Source organism: Myodes glareolus, chromosome 24, assembly GCF_982192425.1.
Source record: "Myodes glareolus chromosome 24, mMyoGla1.1, whole genome shotgun sequence".
Taxonomy (NCBI): Eukaryota; Metazoa; Chordata; class Mammalia; order Rodentia; family Cricetidae; genus Myodes; species Myodes glareolus.
Window position 1 is genome coordinate 1,833,625 of NC_142049.1, and position 26,551 is coordinate 1,860,175.

The 26,551-nt window shown below is 49.8% G+C and overlaps 1 long non-coding RNA gene across 1 annotated transcript; it reads right to left on the bottom strand.

Moving 5' to 3' along the window:
• Positions 1-4,283: 4,283 nt before the first annotated feature.
• On the bottom strand, positions 4,284-7,649 carry LOC146889856 (uncharacterized). Its single transcript, XR_014999585.2, has 2 exons — positions 7,430-7,649; positions 4,284-4,884 (listed from the first exon to the last, which is right to left on the bottom strand). It is a non-coding gene; the product is annotated as an uncharacterized LOC146889856 (long non-coding RNA).
• Between the last annotated feature and the right edge of the window lie 18,902 nt (positions 7,650-26,551).

Genomic DNA, 26,551 nt, shown 5'->3' on the forward strand with positions numbered 1-26,551 from the left:
TCTACAAACAAACCAAAAGATTTATTTTAGGTATTTTTGATTATGTGTACGCATGTGCACCTGGGGTGGGGATTATGTGCATATGAAAGCAGATACTCAAGGAAGTCACAGGCTTTGGATCCAGGCAATTGTGAGCTGCCTGATGTGGATGCTGAAAACCAAGCATTGGTCCTCTACAAGACCACTGCATGCTGCGGTTAACTGTTAAGCTCTTTCTCCAGCCCCCCTAAATTTCTTCTAATAGTTTCACCTGTATGGTCTGGAGATAGAATGTCCTCATGAGTGCACATGAGTGCACAAACATTTGATCCCTCACTGGCAATGGTCTTTGGGAAGAGAGGACATGAGGCCGAGCCTTCAAACCATGGGGAGGGACTGCAGGATCTGGGCTGTTTCTTCTTCCGGCCAGAACTCTCTGCCTCCTCTGAGATGTAACAAAGGCCCACCTATGCTCCAGCTGCAATGAACTCTGCTGTGTCATGACGGATTGTCCCCTCTCAAACTGGGAGCTGGGGTAAAGCCTTCCTCCCTTAAGCTTCTTCTTCTGAGAAGTGTGTGTTCACAGAGTTGAGAGAAGAGGTCAACCCACCACCAGGAAATAAACCTCTAAAATTCGCGTCTCTTACTCCAAACGCTTCACCCTTACAAGCTTCCCATTTTGCCTCCATCTGAAAAGAGCTCAGGGCCAGATAGAGGGCACTCATTAGCCATGACTGTCCCATGGGTCAGGCAGATGCTCATTTTAGACCCTGACTGATGTAGCTGTACAGCCTTCTGGTTACTGCAGTCTGATGACAAAGGGTCTGGGAGCTGTCACTGAGGCACAGGTCACAGGTTCAAATCCTCCATGTAAACCCAAAGAAGCCACCTTGCTCTGAGAGAGCATCCACAGGCAAGGGCACCTCCGGCACACTTCCCAGGCAGCCCTGCCTTGATCCAGAGCTCACCCTGAGATGACATCGGCTCCAGAAGCATCACCCCAACCCAAGGCCTCACTGGTGGAGATGACCTCACCCCTAGCACCAGAGACAATTGCATCCAAACACTCAGTCATTCCTATAAATTAAAATCCTAGAGTAATCTTGCAGCCATCTTGCAGTGAACTGAAGTTCCCAGAAGGAAAGGGGAGGAGAGTGTACCCTTCTTAAGATTCTAAGGGCCAAATGTCTAAACTCTGAGACTATGGAGAGTTAAAATGTTGCAGACCAGAGCCAAATTATTTTGGGCTATTTTTAGCCCCTTTGAAAGCTTCCGCACCTCTGAGTCTGACCTAACATCCTCAACGACTATCAAGACCTTACAATGTATTCTTAGCAGATCACTGGCTCTTGCCAATCCGAGAGCTCAAAGTATCACCAAACAGCAGCTGAAACGTAGTCAGGACGTCAGGATGCACTTTAGCAGGCCTACCTGTGGCCTCCACCAATGTATTTGCTAAATACTATGAATCATTATTTTCTTCAATTTGTAACTAATAAGTATCTTGTGTAACCACTTCTACAATGGGACATGGTATTTGGAGAAACCAGAATCTTTGCTCCTGGGCCACCCAGCTACCAGGCAGCCCACATCATGACACAGGTTCCGAGTGATTGTCACCGGGACTTCATCCTGCAGCCACTGCTCTGCCTCCTGCTCTAAGGGACGGCCCCCTCTCTCCAGGCAGTGTCCTCACTACTCTGCTTATTGGTGTGGCAAAGTATTTGATAACCTAAGGAAGAAGGGTACATTCTGGTCCAGAGTTTGAGGGCACAGAAGGCGTGGAGGTGGGCACTTGAGGCAGCTGGTGACATCACATCTGTGGTCAGGACGCAGAGAGAGATGGGCACTGGGGTTCAGCTCTTCTCCTAGCCCATGAAATGGTACCACCTATGTTCAGGTTGGGTCTTCTAATCTCAGCTAACCCAGATGAGAAACTCCCTAGACTTGCATAGGGGGCTTGTCCCTGGGGCGAGCCTAAGTTTGTAATCATGATAACGTGTGTGACTGAATCCTGGCACATGGGTGCCATGAGGTGTGGTGGGTGAAGCCGTCAAAGGACACGTCAAAGGACACCTCTCAGGAGTCGGCTCACATCTTCCGTCTTGAGGCAGGGTCTCTCTTGTGTTTGTTCTGCTGTGTCCTGCAAGCTGATCTACTCCCTTCTTGGCAGTTCTTCTATTTACACACACACACACACACACACCTCAGAGCAGGAGTGTTGAGATCACAGATGCACGCTCTATGTCCAGCTTCCTCCTGTGGGTCCCCAGATGAAGTTCAGGTTGTCGGGCTGCCTGCTGAGCCACCTCACCAGCCGCTCTAGTGCAGTGTTTCTCAACCCGAGGGACATAGCATTTTGGGTGGGTGGGGGGATCAAACGACCCTTTCACAGGGGTCACCTAAGGTCATCAGAAAGCACAGATATTTACAATTCCTAACAGTAGCATAATTAGGTATGAAATAGCAATGAAATCATCATGAGGAACCACATTAAAGGGTCACCTTAGGAAGACTGGGAACCACTTCTCTTCCTACACCCTATCAACTTGACAATTGATTTCAACCTTCACAGTTGGATAAGATTCTTGTCCTGGGGCATATTACTCTCCTGCCTAAAGTGCCTAGGAACGTCCCCACACATGGAGTGGGTCCTGCTGTGAGAGTCTTGGGTGCGTTCTTCTCACATCTGAGCCTCAGCTGCCTTAGCACTAAACTCAGAACTGTGAAATCTAGCCTGAAGCTCGTAGAGAGAGCCAGAGGAGAGCATGTCTGCAGGATCACTCAGCTCAGCACCCAGACATCATAAGCACACAAGTGTTAATTTTGATGACTGTTCAATCCACAGAGTTTTCCGTAATGGAGGAATGGACATTCCTGTGCCCATTTTATAGAACAGGAAAACTGAGGCGTGAGGCCACACCCCCTAGGGAAAGAGCTGGATCACACCAAGTACAGGATTTTGAGCGCTCGGGAGGCCCTCTCTGATTGGGTTTTAGAGAAATCTTTGGGACCTCTGTCCTTTAGGCAAATTCCAAATGATGTCTGTATCCACCCACACAGCTGCAAACAAACAGCCTGGGTTAAGATAGACCGGACACAAATCTAGGTTCCCCAGTCCTAGATATTCCGGAAGCCACACCCTGTCTCCATGCCTCTCTAGAAAGTCTGGCAGCCTTATCTGAAAGGGGAGAGAAAAGGCCAGGACTGGCTGGGGAACATCAGAGGGAGGAAGAAAGAGAGGCAGAGGAAGATGGAGAGCCCCTATGGGACCTGGGCACATGAGCATGTCCGTACTATCCTCAAACACTGACAGCCAACCTGAACTCCATTCCATCTCTAAACCTCCTGCCGACCTCGAGTAAACCACGTCTCCTCTTTAGCCTCAGTTTCCCCGTCTCTGGTGTATGGGAAAGCACCTTGGAAAGCAGGTTGACCAGAAGTCTGGGGCCTCCCCATCCCACAGCTCCACACCTTCCCACCAGAGCCTCAGAGTCTGTGGTATTTCATTTATCACCCCTGTGGTTCATAGGTACCAGGGCCGGCAGGCCGATTACTCAACAGGGTTATTGCACTCCTTGGTGACTAATAGATTCTTCTCCTGTTTGTGTTTCAAAGCCATAGCAATAGCATTGGCTCTCAGGAATAGCATTGAAATCACCACTATTTAGCCAGACCCTACCTACAATGATAAACAAGTCAGCCAAAACATGGCTCCTTAGAAAAAGGAGGCGGCCGCCTCTCCTCTCTGGACCAGTACCGTAGCTGTGTGTTGGGGGAGGGCTGATCTGATGAAGTGCTAAGAAGCAAGGATTAGGTCATTCACCCAGCCCTTTCCAGCTCTGACCTACACATTAAGACTCCTCAGAGGGAAGGGGGGCTGAATAGATACCATCTTGACTTTGAAAGGTCGAGAGTGTAGGGTTAAGAGCCCGCCCAGGAGTCAGGCAGCCTGGCTATGGGTATTGGCTCCACTACCGGCTGGCTAGGTGACCTTGGCAAGTCATATCTTCTGGGGGAGCATGTCCTGTCTGAAAAGAGACAGAAATAAGATGACATCAGGGCTTTTCTGTCTCTCCCCCGAAGAGGCAGCTTATGCCTCGCTCCATTCTCTCCCCACTTCTCCCCTTCTCCCTTCTGTCTCTCCCTTCTCTCTCTCTCTCTCTCTCTCTCTCTCTCTCTCTCTCTCTCTCTCTCTCTCTGTGTGTGTGTGTGTGTGTGTTCTTCCCCCTTCCTTCCCCCTCCATAACCCACTAAATAAAAATCCAACCTCAAAAAAAAAAAAAAGATGACATCAGACTGAGCAGCGTGGTACTCGCCTGTAATCCTAGCAATGGGGAAGTTGAGAAGGAAGATTGCTGAGCATTTGAGGCGATCTAGGAGGAAGTACTGAGGAGACGCACCCAGCACACAGTAGGCCCAGCACACAGCGGGCATTTAGAAGTTACATCTTCTAAGTGCCATGGACCGGAGCTCAGCAGGATGTGGGACTGACATCAAAAGGGACTTGATACCACGGGGGAGCAAGCTGAGGCTGGCCACTGACGAAGCCACAAGGCCTCTCTTGCTCCACTTATCTGTCAAAGCCCCAATGAACAAATTAGCCCAGAAGCACAGCAGCCTCACGGGACCCCAGCATCTGTGTGCTGTGCAGAATTGCTAGTCGCTAAATTCTTCAGGAGCAGTAACCGCGTTCCACGGCCGTTTGCCTCTTTCCCCGGCTCTCATGAACTCAGAGCTTCCTGTCACCTGCCACAAGCAATGTGTCCCCATGTCCATCTGTGCCAGCCTGCAGGCCCTGCCGTTCCACAGGGATGATCGTCGCTGATAACACTGCCTGTTTCCACTCACGGTGACAGAAGCCAGGGCAGCCAGTGAACTGGTAAATATTTAACAGCCGCCTCCCTGAAGGAAAAGGGAAACTTGATTTATATCATTCGCCAATTTCCGTGGTGTAAATACTTCCTTCCTGACTGATTTCAACCTCCGGCTCTAACCACGGGGAGCAGAATGAGGAAGACACGCAGACACGCGTGTGTAAGCACGCTCTGTGTTGGCTCACGTGTCTTGGCTCCCGCATAGCCTTCACGGAGAGAAATTGAGATGAAACAAATGGAAAGGAACTGCTAACACAAACACATAGGTCACCATCTTCACGCTGGGGCTGGCAGCCCTAGAGGATGAACCGGATGGGTGTACATGTAGGCTCAGTATGGTGGTGATTTCTATACACACAAACTGGGGGCCAGGAATGTCCAGCTGGTCCTCAGACACCACCAGAAGTACTTCTGTCCATACCCTGACTATTGTGAAATGGCAAATCAGTCTCAAAAAATGTTCTGAACACAGGACAATCTTCCTCAGGTTAAAACGTGAATGTATTTCTAGAAATAGTATGGTGCATTTAAACCCTGCAAAAAAAATGTACATATATGTAAAAGAGTTAGATTTGAGTCATAGCTAATATCTTTTCAATCATCCATGCATCCTAAAAGACTGTCAACTGTCCCCACTCACAAAATGCCAGTGGAGACTCCCACTCATTGTGACCCCCAAAACTCACTCCCACAATCTTCTAACAAAAACAACTTCCCTGACAGTCCGTCAGTTTAGTACTGGGCACCTGTTAAGATCTAAATGTTCATCCCTTCACCCGAGTAGCCACTCTCTAAGACACTACTGTGTTGGAGGCTTTATTAGCTCACTCAAAGTCTTCCTTCCAAAGTCCGACATAAGCTTAACCATGAACCTACTCAAGATCCACCCACCATCATCTACCATCTATCCATTCACCCATGAGTTCATCCATCCACCGTCTATACTCTCCATCCACAATCCATCCATCCATCCACCCATCCATTCATCCACCCATCCATCCATCCGTCCACCATCCATCCACCATCCATCCATCCATCCACCCATCCATCCGTCCACCATCCATCCATCCATCTACCACCCAGCCATACGTTCACCATTCACAAACCCTTCATCAACAACTCCCTACTCATTCATTCAAAACCTCCCATCCATCTATCAGTCCATCTATTATTACCCATTCATTCATTCATTTACTCAATATCCACCTATCCATCCATCCATCCATCTATCCATCCACCCATCTATCTGTCCACCCAGCTCCTCTATTCCAGACCAAGTACTGACTCCTCGGGACTCAGGATGCTGTCAACCTGATTCCTGTCCTCAGCAAACCGTCAGGTTAATGAGACCCATATATTCAGGTATACATTGCAGAGCTGGTCAGTGTGGAGAGCCAAGTGTGATGATGAGCAGGTGTCTTTGGCGAGTATAAAAATTAAGAGCCCCGGTGTTGGTCTTGAACACCTGGATTTGACTCCTACCCGAGTGGGCGTTTGCTGGATAGGCTCAAGAGTGTGGTATCAATCTCCAGGATTCACTTTTCTCAGTACTAAGGAGTGTCAAAGCCTGATCTCACAGAGCTGTTGTATTCAGTTATTGGAGTAAAGATCTTGGCGGCCACATGTGCCCAAGCAGGGGTCTCCAGAGTACAGGCAGCCAGTCTGACTCCAATGGTCTCTGTAGCCTGACCTTGAGGGTGGGGAGGCTTCTGTCTCACCTAGGGTGGGAAGGTTTCCATGGATAGAATAATTCATAGATGACCCTGGGGTTCCCAGACAAAATCACCTAGTTAATTGAACTTCACAAGCTGTCCCAGAGTTCTCATTGTGACCCTGGTCAGTTGAAGTGACTTGACTTGGACAGGTTAGAGAGCTTAGTAAAAGTGGATCACCAAGCCTGCTCTGGGCTAGCCCTCCATGCCAGGTGAGGTTAAGACATCTGAAGGTAAGTACAGTCCTAACTCAGAAAGCTGCAGTCCGACAGAGAAGGTAGGTCTGTCACCGCCCGACGCCATCCTCCATTGGCTTTCACGTGACTGGCTGACGGTCCCAGCATATGCTTATGACCCCTGACACCTTCCTTCTAGGCCCACGGTGGACCCCAGCTCCCTCGAGAGATACTCCTGACACAGGCTTCGGAGCTCTTGGCTGCATTACACCCCCTTAGGGAGGAGAAAATCACCCCACTTCCCTGTCTTCCCTCAGCTCCAGTATGATCAAGGCCCCATGGCTTACAAAATAGCGAACAGCTGCTGTGACCATGGGCTGCCCAGACCCCAGGGGCCGGAGGGAAGCGAGCCAAGGGGAACTTGGAGAAAGAGCTCTTAATAACATACCTTCCCCGAGCTGCTTCCAACGAAACTGCTCCTCACAAATCATTCCATAAACACTTAGCAGGCTCTCAGGAAAGCGCACACGGCTCTCACCCGGCTATTAGGGGGCTCCTCACAAGTAAATTGAGACCAGGCAACAGAGGCCCGTGCCAAACCCCCCTTCCTGGCCCCTTCCCATGTGGCCTCTTCCTCCTCCACCCTGGGCCCTTCAACTCCAAGGGCCAGTGCCTTCCACTATACCTTGGGACTCTCCCGGGGTTGGGGTGGGGGCTTCTGTTTCCTTGGAAACCAATCCAAACCTCCGTAACCCAGCTGCTAGATTTTCAGAGTTCTCCTGGTTGTATATGGGCCTAAATTCTTCAGAGACTTTTGAGGGCCACAGCACCAGGCCAGCCATCAACAGATTGGGAGACCCACATCTGTCCCTGCTACCCCTCAGCCGAGGCTGCTGGTGCCTCTCAGGCTGGAGCTGCTCAGTGGGGAAATAGCTCTAGGTTCATCCAAGTCACGCTGGAAAATCCCTCCCATCCAGCAAGCCCCCTCCAGGGAGAGCATTGAGCAACTCGCTTGGGCTGATATCCAGCCCTTGGCTAATATCCAGCCAGGATCGGGGAATGACCGCTGTTCAGAAGTTGACACGTTTGCTTGGAGGTTCACAGCTTGTTGTGGGGAATGGCTTTATATGGATGTCTGAGAATAATGGAGCAGGCTGGTACCCCAGGACGATTCTGGATCATAATTTGGCTTTGGGAAACACTTCAAGAATGACTTCTTCCTTTTCTTCTCTAGGCCAGGATCATCTCGAAGGTCAGAAAGCTCTAGTGAAAACAGAATCCTGGTTGAAATAAATAAAGCATTTGGATGAAAAGAAATATTCATATCCACAGAGCCTGAAGTTAGCAGTAGATGGGCCTTGGCCGTAGAACTTGGGTCAAATCCCAGCTTAGCGCTTACTGGAAGGCTGGCTGGTCCTGGCGAACCTGAGCTCCCCCGTTGTGCCATGGGGACAGGCCTGCCTGTCTCATGGAACTACAGAACAGCTCTTCCTGCCCTACTGCCTTTGCACACACTCAGAGGAGGCCTACCAGGGGCACTCAGAGGCTGGGTCTTCACTCATCAAGTCAAGAGCTGCCATCTGTCCACTTTAGGAGATGACTCTGGAGCTGCCCATTCCGTCTTTCAAAAATGTTTTAAAAACATCTTCTATGCACCAGCACCAAGCAGTATGCTGCCCATCATGGACACGGGGCTGCTCCAGGCACCGAGCAGTATGCCGCCCACCATGGACACGGACCTGCTCCAGGTGCCAACCTGTATGTGCCCACGATGGACACGGGACTGCACCAAGCACCAAGCAGTATGCGCCCACCATGGACATGGGGTTGCTTCACGAGAAGCAAGCAATAAAGGGGGACAAACACATAAGGACAAGGAATGACTTGCACTTTTGGCAAGAATCACAATGTCCCAGAAGTCCAAGGATAGACTTTCTTCTGAGAGACAAGGCTCAGTCTGTAGGCTTGAAGCTGCCAGGAAACAGGTCCAAGAGGCCAAAATAAGAACCAGCCGACTGATATGTTGGCCCCAGAGGAAGAAATGATGGGCGGAAGCAGGGAGGAGGAAGCTTTGCTCTTGTCACCGCATCTCAACCTCAGCTCCAAGTCCAGATGGGACTGTAAGGCTCAGAAAGGGGCCGGGCATTGCTCATCACCACACATGGTGGCAAGAGAAGTCACGTGGAAGCCTGGGATGCTAGCCCATCTAACTTCAAGATAAGGTGATAACAGATCTCTTCTCCATGTGTAAGACAGAGGGCATCACCCCGGGAAGCCAAGTGTGGTGGGCACCATACCTCAGAGTGACTGGAGCACTCAGGACAGACCCTCAGCCTCATCCAAAGGTTTTATCTTCTCAGAGCTCATGGTTACCTAAGGGTTTAGCACCGTCCTCTCTGGACACCTCTATGCCTCCATTCTTGGCAGCCAGGGGACTCTTTTTTTTCTCACTACAAATTATTTAACACGGCACATAGTACCTGTCCACTCACGAGTCTGTCCACACATGGTGTTGGTCAGCAGGCCAAACCTCTGTTCCCACCCCTGGACTTTGGCTCTCTAACCTGCCCTTTTACCTTCTCCCATTGGAGCACCCTTCACGCCCGAATTCCATGTCTCAGAGCTTGTTCTGGCTCCTTATCTTCCCAGAAGGTAACACAAGAGGGGAGAGGAAACATAAGTCCAGCAGGACATTAGTGAGCTTGTGACCAAGAACCAATCACATCTCCTCTCTTAGGCTGTGTTTCTTACCTACAAACTAGTGCAAAGATTCCTTATTCCCTGCACATTGCGGGTGATTAAATGCACATTGGGGGTGATTAAATGAGGGGAGAGTATAAAAGAGTTCTACAAACTTCATAATGCTGTTGTTATTTGTGATCAATGATCACATTGTCATAGAGTAACAAAAATGTGCTTATGTGTCTAGGTGTGGTGGTATATACCTGTAATCCCAGCACTTGGGAGATGAAGATAGGAGAATCAAAAGTTCAAGGTCATCACGGTTCCCTGACCCAAAGCAAGAGTCTTTCTCAAAAGTCCCTATGAATATTCAGATATTTAATTTTACTGCTTCTGATGGGCCCCGTGTCTCTAGTCAGGCTCAGGTCTCATTGTTGACTGGGGTGCTGAGGTTTAGGGAGCACACTACCTGAAATAAATGAAGCAATGTGTGGGGATGAGCAGAACAAGGTCACTGTGCAGCCCTTTGGTGGGGTAACAGTCACATATGCTTTTATTTACACGTAAAATAACACTTTCCCACCCCTTTTCCTCCCCCAGACAGAAACAAACCAAAGGCTTGTGATCACCTAAGTATGGCTCTCTGAGTGATTCGTATTCTCTTCCTTCAAGGTTAGATGGGGTCTTTGGGTCTCGCTGTCTGCTACAAACCATGATTGTACATTGACAGAAAGCGAATTGGGTCACTGTAACAATTCAAACTTGAAGGAACGAGGAAAGAGAGATGTCACCTAGAGCTACATAACATTAACCAGTTTTTCTGATGAACAGGGATCACAGTTTTTCTGATGAACCAGTTCTGGTCAAGAAATAAGTTTTGTGGATGGAGTGACAGACCTCTATTCTAACGATGTCACATAGTTCTGTGGGACAATGGTCTGTACCCTGTCACTTGTATTTCAAATAAATGTTGTTTGGTCAGTAGACAGGTAGAAAGTATAGATGGGGTAAGGAGAACAGGAGAATTCTGAGAAGAGTCAGTCTGCAGTCATCACCCAGACAGAGAGGGAGCAAGATGTGACTGCCTCGCTGAAAAAGGTACCAGGCCACGTGGCTAACACAGACAAGAATTATGGGCTAATATAAGTTATAAGAGTTAATAAGAAGCTTGAGATACTAGGCCAATCCATTTATAATTAATGTAGACCACTGTGTGATTTCCTTGGGACTTAATGACTGCAGGAACCAGGCAGGACAGAAACCTCAGGTAACAACATACCAATAATCCCTAGGCTGTGACTACATCAGATTAAACAACCAAGAGGAATTGAGATCACAGAGGGAATGAAGCTTTGATATCACTCAGTTTTACATTACTGTCACGAAATACTCATGGCAGGGTACCTAACCAAGAAAAGAGATTTCCTTAGCTCGCAGCTTTGAAGAGCAGAAGTCCTAACAGCCCGCTACACACATCCCGTACTTCACGGTGGATGATGCTACACTGTGGGACACTTGTGGAAAGAGGGAAGATCACATGGCCAGGCAGGAAGCTAGAGAGAGAGAGGAAAGCCAGTAATGACCCTGCGATGATTAGCTTCACTGTCAACTTGACTGAATATGAAGTCGCCACAAAAACACACCTCTGCGGCTCTGCCTTTTCCAGCACCTTCAAACCATCAGCTGAAACAAATTGCTTAGTCAATTGACTATTTGTCAGAGTAACCGATACAGACCTCTCACAGGTTCTGTCTCTTAAAGATTTATCCTTTTTGCTTGTTTGTTTGTTTGGTTGATTTTTCGAGATAGGGTTTCTCTGTGTAATCACCCCTGGCTCTCCTGGAACTCACTGTGTAGATCAGGCTGGCCTCGAACTCACAGAGATCCACCTGCCTCTGCCTCCCGAGTGCTGGGATTAAAGGCATACCCCACTGCAGCCCGGCAAGGTTGATCTTTTCAATTTTATATTTGTTGTTATAGTTTGTGTATTTGATACTTTGTATATTTGTATAGTTTGATTATTTGTATGTGCACATACATATGTGTGTGCACAGATACCAATCTTCACCTGCCTGTCTTCAGGTCATGTTTTGTCCTCCGGTATATCCTTGCCCAGCAGGGGGCACCCGTGCCCACATACCAACAAGGCTGTAGGCTTCTTAGTGGGACAGCCCAGAGGAAGGAGGCTGGAATGTGGGACCATAGCTGATCAGCAGACAGTAATTCCAGGTCCTGGGGCCTTGACTGCGTCTGTGCTGGCCTCCTGCTTTCCTGGGAGGAGCTCTTCCTACCCAGATCTAGACTGTAGTGTGCCTCCAGATCTAGACTGTAGTGTGCCTCCAGATCTAGACAGTAGTGTGCCTACCAGATCTAGGCTGCAGTGCACCTTCCAGATCTAGACTGTAGGTGCCTCCCAGATCTAGACTGTAGTGTGCCTCCCAGATCTAGACTGTATGTGCCTCCCATCTCTACTCAACTCAAAGCCGTGTGTATCTGGCTTTGTTGTATCCGTTTGTACTGTTGGAGGAACGGAGGGACTTTTCTTGAAGATTTATTCTTCTTTCTGTTGTCACCTCCGCTCTCGTCTGATCTGGGAGTGTCCCTGGAATGTTCCGGGGGAAGGGCCGGTGCCTCCAATTTCTTCCTGACAAATGTGTCAGGGGCCTTCGGGCAGGTAAAGAGATCCCTAAAAACGCTTGTGTGCAGTTTGGGATGGAGGAAGTTCATGACGATGTAGGGTCATGAGGGTGCACCCCAGGGGCATCACGGCCATCTGACAGGCAGAAACAACTACCTCTCCTTCCCCGATGCAAACAACCCAGGCCCAGGCCACAGCCGTGACTGAGCGGGAACAACCGGGGTCCCAGACCACAACACCCAAATACAGACCCTAGGGTGGCCCCGTGAAACATCTTTTAATTTGATCTCTTTATTGGTCCAGAGAAGGGAGTTAGTTTTTTGTGGGCCACACAATAAAGCCAGAACTACTACCTCAATAGGGATTAGTTTTCTGGGGGTGAAATCAGGCTTGTGGAGAAACTAGACCGAGGAGAGCTTGCTGAGGGAACCTGAGTGGGAAATAACAGCCCCCTGTGGACCAAGCCAACAATGCATGCAGGGCACCTGACCCAGTGTGCCAGGTTCATCTTGTTCCGCCTTTACGGTGCTCTGTGATGCTATCGTTTCTCCCATTTTTCTGTATGAAGAAACTGAAGCTCCACGAGGGAACTTTAGAGACGTTTGCGTGGCTGTGTACACACGGAAAAAGTATATGAGCTATGCATGTCAGGTTGGCGAGCTTTACTCTGCCAATTTTATACCTTTACTTGTTTAAACGCTGGGAAATGGGCAGAGAAGTTAATGAACTATCTAAAGACCGCACAGCCAGGGCGTGGCACAGCTCAGCCCTTAGCTGTCTGCAGAGCCCACAGCCGTACCTCTCAACACAAGGCTGTGTCCCATGTCATCATCCCAGCCACTCTGCCCGACACGTGGTTCCAGTTTGCCAGACCCAGGCCCGAGGGAGTGGCTGGGAGGCTCCAGAGGGAGGCGAACGGGTCTGGGTGCAGGACACCCACAGGCCTCCCAGTTGGCCCTGTGCGATACACAGTCTGAAGACCGGATAGCCATTTCCACACCCCGGGGCTCTAGGGCAGCTCAAACCCATCTGTTTCCAGAGCTGTACCTTCCCTCCTCCCTGCAGCCCTCAGCCTCTCTACCCTGCTTTTCCTGCCTCGCCTCCTTGCTTCTGCCTTCTAGGCTGGGCAGACGGGTCCCCAGGGGCCGCCTGCCTGAGGCTGTCTGAGCTCCCTGTGTGGGATGTGTACAAAGCCAGCTCTCCAGTGGGGGCAATGGTCCTTGAAAAGCCCGAAAGCATTCCTCGTCAATGTGTCGTTACGGCAGGGATCAGCGGGAAAGGGTGGGAGGGAGGAGCGGGCCGTGGGAGAGAGCAAAGTCTAACAGATGCCCCTCTCATTGCTCAGCGTCCAGTTGGGTAAGGCCTCTCTGCACGGCTTGACACCTGAACCTGCTGAAGGTCAGGTGGAACCAGGGAAGCTCAGAGAGTCCTAGCAGTGTATACCCTGGACACACAGCAGCATAGAAGGCTGGCTGAGTGTGAGTGCCAACCTGTGGCTCCACCTGAAGCCCCCTTCACCACCATCCCCAGATATTTTCTGGCTCATATGGAGCACTCGGGGAGGCGGGCAACCCACCTGCCAAGTGCACGGAGGCGCTGGGGTGTTGACAGGGATGGTTGAGATGCTTTCTGCTGGGAGGGGTCACGGTCTGTAGATGCTGTAATCTGTCGGCTCTGTGGCCAGGATGAAAAAAGGGGGCCCACCTGCGCCAGATGGGCCTGGGCAGGGGCCCACGTCCTGGATGCAGGGGGATCTCAGCAGAGCCAGAGAGACAGCAATAGGCCTGGGCCCTCCCGCCTCCCACTCCTGCTGAAACAGGCGTGTTGTAAAATGTGGTCCTCCAAGCAAAACTGTTGCCGTCCTCATCAGAACAACTGCGCCTGCTAGCAAGAGGCCGTGAGGAGCCAGTTTGTTGACTGCCGGCCTCCCCTGAAAGGAGGTAGGAGTCATCGGACCCTCACCTGGGAATCCTGCCGTTCCTCTCGGACACGTGTGTGTGCTTCTGCCCTGAATGCACATGGCCTCGGGAACTTGAGAGGAGCAAGAGACATAGACTGGGGTGCCTAGGAGAGGGGCTTCATCTACAGAGCCTTAGAGGACCCATCATCCATGCTGGGTGTAGACTTCCCAGGGTGTCTACTTTGGGGTCACCAATATTTTACAAATAAGCTCAAAAAACTTCTTTCTGGTGCTATTAGGTGAATTTTGATAGAATTGTATGGTTGTTAGGACCTTATAAGGAGGAAGCAGACATAGCTAACGGCTCCCCAAGGAAGGACTTCTTCAAACAGGGGACATGCATTCTGTCTGAACCTCCTTTGTGGCTGGAGATGAATGGCAGACTCTAGGTCAAGGGCAGCCTTTTCCAGGCTCCTTGCAAATCAGGCAAGAGTGGAGGTGAACATGGCCACTCTGGGGTCACCTTCCTGGATTCAAACCTCAGCTGCCTAAGAATGACCAGGGGAGCAAGTCACCTTGCAGATGAGGACAGAATGATCCCTGCAGAGACAGGCTGTGATGCTCTAGTTTGAGCAGTTCAGTGTGTTAGGGGCCAGGCAGGGATGACGGACAGTTTGTTGTCTTCCCAGGGAGCTTAGAACTCTTGAGAAAGGACCCATTGAGAAGGACACCTGCCTGAAAGTGCTCCCGACAGCCCTGCCTACTCCTGGTCTCAGTCTGCCATCAGAAGAGAGTGGTTTCGTGCACAGAGTCCCCAAGTCCCCGAGGAGTGCCACACCATGCCCTGAGCAGGCCCCTCAGACAGTGAGAGGACAGTGAGTAGGTGCCTAGTTTCCTAACACTTCTTTGGCAATCAAAGCAGGTAACAAGGTTTCTCTTTGGTGTGCAGTGGTAAAGGCAGAGGACTGACGCACCTTCCCAAACCACCTTTGCCCCCCAGTGCTGTCTCTGCGGCTCCACTCTGGCTCACTGTCCTTCCTCTCAGGGAGACATACACGGGGCAGGCTCCCTCACCACACCTGGAACTCAGAAGTTGGAAGCCCCTGCTTTTCGGTGACTCAGTCAACTGCCATAATGCCAGCCCAGGTGGAATAGGTCCTGGTGTGTCTGGGGGCCCCCAGAGACCAGCCTCAGTCTTACTTTCCAGGGACACCACGGTTCCCAGAGAAACCAAGGTTGAGGTCAAAAGTGTTGCCATAGAGAAGGCTTCATGCTGGCAAAGGAAGTGGCAACCCTTTTCTTGGCCATCGACATGGGAGTAGGATATGTGGGGGATCCATGTTATTCTTTGAGGCCTGTCCTTGCTCTAAATGGTCCACAGTTACAGGAAGTGTTTCCGTGAATCACCCAAGTCACCCCAGATACAATCAGCAGCCTGTAGCAGTCAACCAGACTTCCCCAGGAGCCCTTCAGTTCACCTAACGTTGCCCACTCCAGACAAGCTCCAGTTGTTTCAAGGCGTCCAGAGCTGGCAGCACTCCAGGCACACCCCCCTTTGTGGTTCTGGCCCCCATGCCTCTAGGGATGCAACCCCAAGACGACAGGGCCCTCCTCTGCAGCCTCCCTTTGCTGGCTCCCAGCCACTCTCCCTTCTGTTGCTATCCTGGGTGGCCTGCAGGTGGGCTGAACCACAGGTGGCAAATGTTTGCTGACCGAGGGAATGTATTGTCGCGGAAGACACTTGGCAGGTGTTTGTGCACACACTCTCAAGAGGTGAAACAGGGGACAGGGCCAAGGAAGGAACCGCCTGAAGTCCTGCACCTGTGGGGGAGCTTAGGCACTGCCCACCACCGACATGATCAAAGACTGAAGAAGGCCAGGGACCGATCAGACACTTGAAAGTCAGACACTTGAACGACAGACGTGAGAATGAAGACATCGTCAGAGACTAGACAACACACCTTAGCTATGGGGGGGGGGGAGCAGGTATAGGGATACAGGCCAGTATGTCTAGCAGGGTAGGGGAATATGCTTCCAAGAAGGACCTAGAGGCCAGGAGAAGCTGAGCATGCACGGTTGGAGGCTGTGCAGTTCAGTGTAGCACACTAAGACTGAGTTGAGGAGAGGGCAACTGTGTAGTGTGCTGAGCACAGCGCCCCCTAGAGCGTCACGGTGCCATAACATCTTCCTTCTGGGTTCCCTCTGACATCAGTACCAATGGCTGGGAGGCACTGGGGACCCTTGGCTGCAGGCCTTCATAGAAGGGAGGTGTCTTGAGAGGGGAAGAGAAAAGAAAAAGAAAGGTAACCTCAGGACCCCAGGATATCTTAATAAGTAAGCACTTGCCAGGAGTCACACCAGGTACTGGAAGTCATTGCCAAGACACCTTGCACGAAACAGTGTTTCGTGGAGTGTTTGCACAGTGCTCCACCAGAGATGCAGATATGATGCTTCCCAAGAACTGGGGATGTGGCTCCCAGGATGCTGCCCAAGAGATGCGGATATGGTGATCCCCAAGGCATTGATGATGAGATGTCCCTATGGTGCCCTCTGATACAGATAAGGGTGTAAAGCTCTCATGATGCCCTACAGTGCTCCTTAGGAGAGGCAGATGCTAAGACCTCCTGCTTCAAGGCCAGCACATGCCACAGGATGCTGAGACCAGCCAGCCCGACTTCAGGGCCCTGTGAGTCAGTGACGTTCTCCTTTCTGTGGCTTGTCTCCTGCCTTTGTGGTTCTTAGAGACCCAGGCAGGAGGGATACCTGTGGGTCCTGGGAACTGAGACTTTACACAGCCTTCTGGATTCATGCTCAGCCTGGGAGAATTCGGGGAGAGACGTGGGCTAGGATATGGGGAGTGTCAATGCTGGACAAGCAGGAAAACTTCGACATCTCGCTATGCATGCCTGCACAGCCAGAGGTGGAAATCGGAAAGCCCAGGGTGCGGTGGGGGAGGGCATTGGTTCACCACCCTTCACGCTGCTCTGGGACTCAGAAATTTTATTGAGAAAACTTGGCCAGGTTATGTGCCCAGCCTCATCTAGGATGAGACTCTAGGATAGCAATAGAGGTCTGGGATGCTTAAGTGTGGCTCTTCATAAATGTGGGATGAGTGTACAGAAAGAAAGAGAGAGAGAGAGAGAGAGAGAGAGAGAGAGAGAGAGAGAGAGGAAGGAAGGAAGGAAAGAAGGAAGGAAGAAATGTGATGAAAGCCTCAGAATTTCACAAAAAACAGCATGCCAATAGCAACGGTTTGAAAAAGGACTTTTCCATTACATGGCAAAAAGCCAAGGAGATTATAAGGAATGACTTACTTGTTCTTTATTCAACCAAACACCACTACCTGCAGGAAGTAACCCAAAGGATACTAAGAAGAATGAAATTTGGCAGATGGATGTATTCCATTTTGTAGAATTTGGAAAACTAAAATATGTACACCACACCATTGATACCTATTCAGGTTTTCAATGGTCAGCTGGTTCAAGTTTGGAAAACACTGATTTGGTAATCAAACATTTGCTAGAAGTTATGGCCATCATGGGTATACCTGTACAAATAAAGACAATGTCTCCAGCATATGTCTCTAAGAAAAGAAACAGTTTTTTTGCTTATTATATTATAAAGCATATTACAGGTATACCACATAATCCTACAGGTCAGGCTGTTATAGAAGGATCAAACTGAACTGTAAAGGATATGTTAAATAATCAGAGAAGTATGATAAATACCCAAAGAAATAGATTACATAATGCTTCATTAACCTTTAATTTTCTTAATACAAATGAAAAAGAAACAATGACTGTAGGAAGATATTGGATAATAGAAAAACTTCTGAATTAAATCAGTCATATATAAATATAAAATATATTTTAAGGATATATTGACCTCAGAATGGAAACCAGGAAATGTGCTGCATTGGGGAAGAGGTTCCATTCTTGTTTCCACAGGAGAAGAAAAGCTATGGATACCATCAAAATTAATCAAGATTTTGTTTGTAAAGGAAAAACCTCTTGATAAAGAGGAATGACAGCTTATCCACAGAGGTGACAATCCTGTAGGTTGTAAGAAAACTTCATAAGGGTTGGGGCAGGGTTCTGCTCTTGTCTTTGTGGAAAATATCCATCTTCAAAAAGTCAAGAGACCTTGGACAGCTAGATGCCTAAAGAAGAAAAGGTAGCTATCCAGACAGAATCACCAAGCAAAGAGAAATTTGACTTATGAGACCAATATCCTCTGCAGGGTAAAGTCTCACTGCCTAAACATACATCTGCTAACTTCTCATTATAATGATAGTCAGGACTCACTTAAAATCAAAGCTGGCTTTGGAGTTGGACGGTGACTCTCTCCTCTAAATCCAAGCTTGTTGTTAGAAGAGTTTCTGTCTCACATCAAGAGCCACCGGTGTGGGACAGAAGGAAGATAAAATCTAGGGACTAAGGTTATCAAAACTCTGCTTTCAAAAATTTTACTTCTCCCCATTCCTATTTTCAGCTCTATGGCATCTTTCTTTGAATATATGTCTACTGAAATTCAAACTTTCCATTTTGATATAAATTGTGTTTAAGTTTTCCACAGAGAACAATGCATTTTCCTACAGTAATCTTTGAAGTCTCCAGGAAGAAGATGGGGCCCCACAACAATGATCCCACCTGGTTCAGATGATGCCAATCAGCTGAGAGCACCATTTAAAGATCAGTTTTGGACTACAAACTGCTCAGAACAGTTCCAAGGTGGCTAGCTGAGATGATCCAGCCTTACAAACCACTCTAACCAGGACTTCAGACAAGCCATGTACTTTCTCATTGTACTCAGTCTCATAGACTGAATGATATAGCTACCTATATCGGGACTTGACAATTTGCCCAAATATTTCTTTCAGGATTCCCTAAAGATGACATTGCCCCCAAACAGCCGAGAGTAAATTTAAGAATACGATGCCCACATTCCCAAGAGGTGGGGTGGATGGTTTTCACTTGTTCAATGGATTATGGATATTACAGATATGATAGGATAAAAGGGTAGATTATTGAGTCTACTCTGAAAAGAAAAAGGGAGATATAGATATGATAAGAGAAAAATGTAGATTATTGAATCTACTTTTAGAAAGCAACTACTAGTTTTAAATTGCTTGTTTGCACTTTCTGCTCACTCAGTTAATATTATTTGATGTGGGATTCCCCTCTGTATGTTGTGAATATCATTGGTTAATAAAACAACTGCTTTGGGCCTATAGCAAAGCTATAGGGGAACAGAGATAGGTGGGGGAAACTAAACTGAATGCTGGGAGAAAGGAGGTGGAGTCAGAGAGAAGCCATGGAGCAGCCGAAGACAGATGTGCTGAAACTTTGCTAGTAGGCCACAACTTCATGGTGATGCACAGATTAATGGAGATGGGTTAAACTAATGTGTAAGAGTTAGCCAATAAGAAGCTAGCGCTAATGGGCCAAGCAGTGATTTAAATAATATGGTTTTTGTGTGATTATTTGGTTCTAGGTGGCCAGGATGAGATGTTTGCTGGGGCCCTGATGGATATCCCTAGTGGATGCTCTCTTTTATGAAAAGCCCACAGCCTGGTCTTGTTAATAAAATAATTTAAGAAAGGACTCAAAATGGAAGCTAAAGGACAATTTTATTAGATTTTAAAAACAAAACCCCCAAGGCAGGCAAGCTGCAAGCCTTGGTACCTACCCAGAGGAAAAGGACGGAGGAGAGAAGGGAAAAGGCCACGTCACTTAAACTGGAGGTCGGAGACACGGCAGACAAGCAGTCCCGTGGCGGGGAAAGAGTAGGGAAGTTCAGGACGCTCGAGGGAGAGCCTATAAAGAAAGTATGCTTAGAAAAGCGGCGGAAAGTAGACAGGGAGCAGTTATACTCTTCTGAATAATTCAGAAAAATGGGCAGAGACTTAGACATTGCATGTCTGTAGCCCTAAGCAACTGCTAACTACCTAAGTAACTAACTACTCCGCTACGATTCTGGGAGGAAAATGACAGCTTCTCATCAAAGGCTGACTATTCCACCCATCCCGTTAGCGTGGTTCAAGGTGAGCCCTCTTTGCCAAAGCAGGTCACTTGGCTGAGGGAATGACTTGGGATGTGAGGTCTCCACCTAGGTCAGACATTCTGGTCTCTTGACCAGAAGGAGTTTATAACTCTGACAAAACCATGGTTGCATGTACCATTGATTGTGGTACGTCCACGCCTCGGGACCTCACTGTCTCGGTCTGTGAAATGGTGCCACAATTGCCCCTAAGCCCATAAGACTGCCAGGCTAGTTCTGCCTATGAGGGGAGAGCGCTAGACATCCTCAGATGTCCCAGCATCCTCCTGTGAGTAGGGATGCCTGGGTTTAGCTCCTGGGTTCTGTGGAGAAAAGAGAGGGAGAAAGGAGGACTCTCCTCCTCTGTTCTGTGGTCTCAGGTCCTTACCCTGCCTGCCCCTCCCTGCCCCTGCCCTGTCTAGCTGGGAAGCAGGTCCCTATTGTTCTGGGTCCTTCCCCAGATTACCCTCCTATTCTAAATTCTGGGGACAATGCACATTCCATTCCAGGGATTCTGTAGCCCCACCTCTGCCCAGTCTCCTTCAGAGAGGCAGCAGGGCTGGATCTGTCCCTGAAGGAGTGCCAAGCTGCATGCCTCTCCCACCTCTCCCAGGACAGGGCCTCTGAAGTCCTTCCAGCTGGCTCTGAGGGAGGGGCCTGTGCTGGATGCTGTGGCTAGGTCAGGCCAGGCCTCAGTAAGGGTACTGGGCTCCACTCACCTGGACTCGGGCCAGGATCTTCCTCAGACAGACTGGGCAGTTCCATTTAGCCACTGGCCACTTCCATTTGGGACTTCTTTCCCACTCTGTGAGGATGGTAGAGACAGCAAGCATTGTATGTAGAGACAGCAAGCAATGTATGTAGAGACAGCAAGCAGCATATGGTCATGAACAAACAAACAGTAAACTTTGCAGTCTGAGCTCCGGGATGCAGCTCCTGGCTTTGACCCACGTGGGCCAGTAGGCTGCTTCTAGTTCTCTCTGCCACAGAGGATGGTGTGTGGTAAGGCGAGCTGGAAAGGCGCTCCACCGCGCTGCTGCACTGCAGGACTGGGTCTCCCTGAATTCATTTGTTGGTCCCCATAATCCTCAATGTGATCAGAGGTGAAGCTTTTGGAAGTAATTATTCACATCATGGGAGTGGAGCCCTCCTGATGAGGAGGAGCCTTTTTAGGAAAAGGCATTTGGGCCTAGGAGGGGGTTCGCTGGGTCAAGGCGCTTGCTGTCAAGCCTGACAGCCTGAGTCCCATCCCTGACACTCACATGGCAAAGGAGAGAAAGGAATCCTACACACACATTGTCTTCTGACCCCCACATCCCTGCCACGGCATGCTGACCCACCTCCCCTACCTACATACGATACATTCAACACACACCCTACACACACACACAAATAAATGTAAAACATAATAAATAAGAAGGAATTGGAAAGTCTGTTTCGCCCCATGGGATGGCAGTGCAGCAGACAGGCCAGCTGTGGGCCAGGAGGTGACCCCTCCGTGGCCACCATGCATCTGTTTGAGCCTTGACCTGGGACTTCCAGCCAGAATGGAGAAAGCAGTCTGGCGGTACTAGGTGTTGTAGCATGCACCTGTAATCTGGAGGCAGAGACAGGAGGATCGCTGCAAAATTGAGGTCAGCCGGGTCTACATAGTGAGTTACAGGCCAGCCAGGGTTACATAAGGAGACCTTGTCTCAAAACACCAAAAGAAAACAAGCAAAACCCACACAACAACAGCAGAACCTCACCAAACAACATAGAATCATTGTTCGAGTGGTCTAAATTCAAATCCATAGAGAAATCAGGGCCTGCCACCCACGCCAGGTCACCCGTGTCTCTAATGTCACCCACATACACTTGAGCCCCTTGGAGGTAGGGTCTGAGCCTACTCCATCTTCAATCCCCTTCCCACCCAGGACAAGCTTCTGGCTTTACCGCTAAGCAGAGGGGTGAATGATAGAAGGAAAGGTGGTAAATGATGGGTTGATGGGGTTCTCCAAGTCCCTTGATGATGGAGAAAGGTCATGTTACTTTCATTGGGTAATAAAGAGACTGCCTTGGCCTTTTTGATAGGCCAGCCCTTAGGTGGGTGGAGTAGACAGAACAGAATTGTGGGAGAAAGAAAGCAGAGGCAGGCAGTTGCCATGACTCTCCTGAGACAAACGCAGGTTAGAATCCTCCTGGTAAGTCACCACCTCGTGGTGCTACATACATTATTAAAGATGGGTTAGATCAATATGTAAGAGTTAGCCAAAAGAGGCTACAGATAATGGGCCAGGCAGTGCTTAAATGAATACAGTTTCCGCGTAATTATTTCAGGGGTAAAGCTAGCTGGGAGGCAGGCGGCGGGAAACAACCCACTGCTCCTTCTACACCTTGAGGCCCCAGGACAGCTGTCCTGGGCCTGGTACTCCTGCTTTGGCCTCTCAAGGAAGATGCAAAGACATCCCGTCCCCCACCAGCTCTGATTTGTGTGACTCCTGAGGCGGTGAGAGCCATCTGAGTCCCCTCTCTCCTCAGCTTACCCCACATGGTCCTCTCAGAATCTCCCTGTCAGAAAGCTCTCCTAAGGCAGTGGCTCTCAACCTTCCTGATGCTGTGACCCTTTAAAACAGTTCCTTATGTTGTGGTGACCCTTCCCAACCACAAAATTATTTCGTTTCTACTTCCTAACTATAATTTGTCTACTGCTACGAATCGCAATGTAAATATCTAATAAGCAGAATATCTGATACATAAACCCAAGAGGGGTCACAACCCACAGCTTGAGAGCTGCTCTCCTTGTTGGGAGCCATCTCTCAACAGCACCAGAGAATGGACAGAGCCAGCTCCTTTGTCAGCCCTGCTCAACACCTGCCTGCGCTGCCTCACAGGGAAAGGCTTGCTCTCCCTTCATGGTGTGTTTGCCTTGGAGTCCTTTCCTAGGGCCGTCTGCTCCCCACGAGCGCGACCCGCTCATTTCCTTCTGAAAACACCAAGACTTCCTGGCTATGCAGAGAACCACCAGGTGAAATGGGCCATGGTTCGAAAGGAGCCTGTGTACCCTCGGCCCCGGCTGCGCCAAGATGGCCCCTCCCTAGCACATACCATCCCCCAGCAAGCCTTTATGGGGTCAGCCAGGGTCTGGGCTGCCAGCGTTGGTGACAAGAAGCACACCCATCTTTACTTCAAGGGCTTGGAGAAGAGAAGCCAGGGGCTGTCACTCCAGATTGGGTACGAGTCCTGACTGGGCACACCCAAGGCTGAGTGTCCGGGTGAGTATCCCCAGACCTTGGCATTGGGTACAGATAGGGCAGGGCTGTACCCAATGAGAAAAGTGCTCGTTGATACGAAGCAGGCACCTGGGACAGAAATACTCAAGCTAAGGAAGCGGTTCTTGCCAGAGACATCAGACCTTTGCAAATGGGGATGCATTGAAGAGAGCCACCGAGAGCCCCGTAGTCTGGAGACTGGATGATGAACCCTCACTACCTCTAAGGCCCCAGAGTCTGACTTCCTGTTCTGAAGGAGGGGATACTGAGAACCCTAGAGGACCAGGACTCTATTTCAGACACAGACCCAGGTCGGGGCAGTGGTTGGGAACGGGAAAATCTGAGAGCCAGGTTCAGGGTAGTCATCTTGTTACGGAAGGGCAGGTCTCTGAAACCTCCCACAAACCCACGTCCAGGTTCTTCGTGTCTCAAAGAATTGAACAAAACACAGGTAAAGCAACAGTGAAAGGGGCAGCTTTAGTAAAAGCAAGAAGGACCCTCCACAGGGTGGGAGCAGACACTAGCAAGCCTGTGACTCTACGGCTCCTCTTTCTGGGTCCAGAGGGGACGAGTAGCTCCCCAAGGGCGTGACCCTTCCTTTGAGTGGCACTGGTGACTGAGACTTCTGAGCTGTATAAAGTTCTGTTTGTTGTGCGGGTGCTACCACACTCTGTTACAATCACAGGCAGGAGATGCAGCCCCGATGCATTAGCCGATAGCGGTTTGTGATGTCTTGGGACAATCTTGTCCCTGGAACACATGTGTATCTCCGAGAGAATTCGTTTCATGTTTTCATTGCGGTCAACTGTTTCCATTTGTTGGAGGAAGTTTGTATAACTTGCAGTTGTGGGCATATGACCCGCCTGTCTTCCCTTGGTCCCGCCTCCTTAGGAAAAAGGGACGCACAGAGGGGAGGTGAGAGAGAAGATGGGGAGGACAGGGTCCAAGGGAGGCAGCGGGCGAAGTCTGACTTGTAGGTGAAGGGAGAGATGTGGATAAACTTGTTTAAGCCCAGCCACCCTCAGAAAGCCCGACTTTGTCGGACCCCTGGATATTCCCAGGCCTGTAGACTCAACCCAGGATCGGCCAGGACACTGCTTCCTTCAGGGACCACTCGGTTATCAGACAGTTCACCTGATGATACACAGAGATGGGTATATTTGGGATTTCAGGTTTGTATATGATACTTCAAAAAACGTTTGTCCTCCCTCCCTCCCTCCCTCCCTCTCTCCCACCCACCTTCCCTTCCTCTTTCCCTCTATTTTTCCTTCTTTAACAGCCTCCTGTAGTGTAGACTGTTCAAGACTTGAACTTGCTAGCCAAGGGTAGCCTTGAACTTGGGATCTTCTGCCTTCACTGTCCAAGTGTTGGGATTAAAGGCTAATGCTGGTTTGCTGGGGCTTTGTGTTTGCTACGCAAGCATTCTACCAGCTGGCTACCCCGCCCCAGTCCCTCAAAACAAGTTTCCATTTAAAAAAGCAACAAACATAGTTCCCCTGTCTGCTGTCCCTTCTTCCCTTACGCTAGTCACTGCCCATTCAGGCCATCATAACGTCCCCTGGACCACAATTCTGGTTTTATCTCCATCCTTGCTCCAAACTGGAGCTGCCAGAATGAGGGAAAAAAAAGTATAGATACCCTCTCCTTAAAACTGCTCGCTGTGGTTAGGGAGATGGCTCAGAGGTTAAGAGCACTGGCTGCTCTTCCAGAGGGCCTGAGTTCGACTACCAGCACCCACATGGTTGCCCACAGCTGTCTGCAACTCCAGTTCCAGGGGATTCAACACCCTCATACGGTTATACATGCAGGCAGGAACACCAGTGCTCATGAAATAAAAATAAATAATAAAAAGAACCCCTCGAAAAAAACCCACTCGTTTCCTGAGTTGCAGATTTAACTGAATATGTATATCTGACCCAATACTTATAACCTCTGTTCACCGAGAGCCTGCCACTGGCTGCTTAAACCTGTCCCAGGTCCTCCAGCCATGAGGTCCATCTAAGTTCTTGAGAATATTTTTTTTTCAGCTTACAGCCCCTTCCAGATTCTTCCACGTCTTCATCTCCAAGCTACAGTAAACGTCTTAAGATTTATCCATCTCTCCACTCACTCAGCAGTTTTTTTTTTCTGAGCACTTACTATGTATCAGCCTCCGCCCCAGCTGCGTGAGTCCCCCCCCAAAGTACAGTCATTTCGCAGGTGCTGCTGCTATGCCTAGGAATCCCTCCAGAGTTTAGCTAGCTGATTAATTCATCTTCAACATTCGGGTCAAGTTCCCCCTATCCTCCCAGGGGATTCCCTGACCCTCCTGACCCCAGGCGGTGGGAAGGGGTGCTGTCCTCAGGTTTCTTTGTCTCAGATGAGCACACTGGTTTGTCATTGTCACTGCCTGTGTCCACACCTGTCTCTCTATCAGACTGTGACTTCATCCTGGACAAGGGCCAGGTCTGACTCATCTCAGGGTCCCCCGGCTCACCTCAGTGCCTGGAGCGTAGCTGGCACAGAGAAAGTTGTGTGGCGCCTGAGGAGGAACGGCTGATAAATAAGCCAGAGTTCTTTCTTTTCCGTGGCTCCCCTCAGAACCCAGCGTGTCTTAAGTACTGTTTAGGGGGACATGATCCCAACCACAGGAGGGGCCCAGAGCCTGGGGTATGGTGTTACACGGTGACCAGCAGCTGGACCGGAGGTTCTAGCTCTGTCTCTACCTCGGTGTGTCACCTCCCCTACCCTCCCCAGCCTCTGTCCCGAGGCTATGAATGAGGCTGTGGAGACCAGAGGGTGTCAGAGTGTCCTTGTCACAGGGCCTTTCCAGTCCTGGCTTGCCTTCCTCCAATGGCCACGGGGCTCACGCTCCATCACCTCGGGCTGTGGGAGTTGACATCAACAGCAGCTCAGGTGAAAGCCCGGTGCATTAATGGGGGGCCCCTGTTTACCCAGGTCGGGCTCATAAAATGCTTCGAGCGGAACCGATCTGAACTGGGAGCTGTGGGGCACTGTCTGTTCCGGTTGCTGATTCTTGGAATGGACCACCCGGAGGGCCTGACCTTCCACAGACACCCTAGGGAACTGCTGAGGGAAGCCTGGGAATGCCTGGGAGCTAGAGAGTGGGCAAGGGTGGCTTTGCGAGGAGCAGGCTGTTGGAAGGTCAAGCTGTCCACACCTTTCCCTTTGCCAGGGTCCTCCGAAGGCCATCGGATAACTGAAAGGAAGAAAGATATAGGCTTCTGCTTGCTGCTTCCAAGCAGAAGCCTGCATTGGCACCCAGCAGACAGGTCTCAGGAACATGCCACCTCTGCC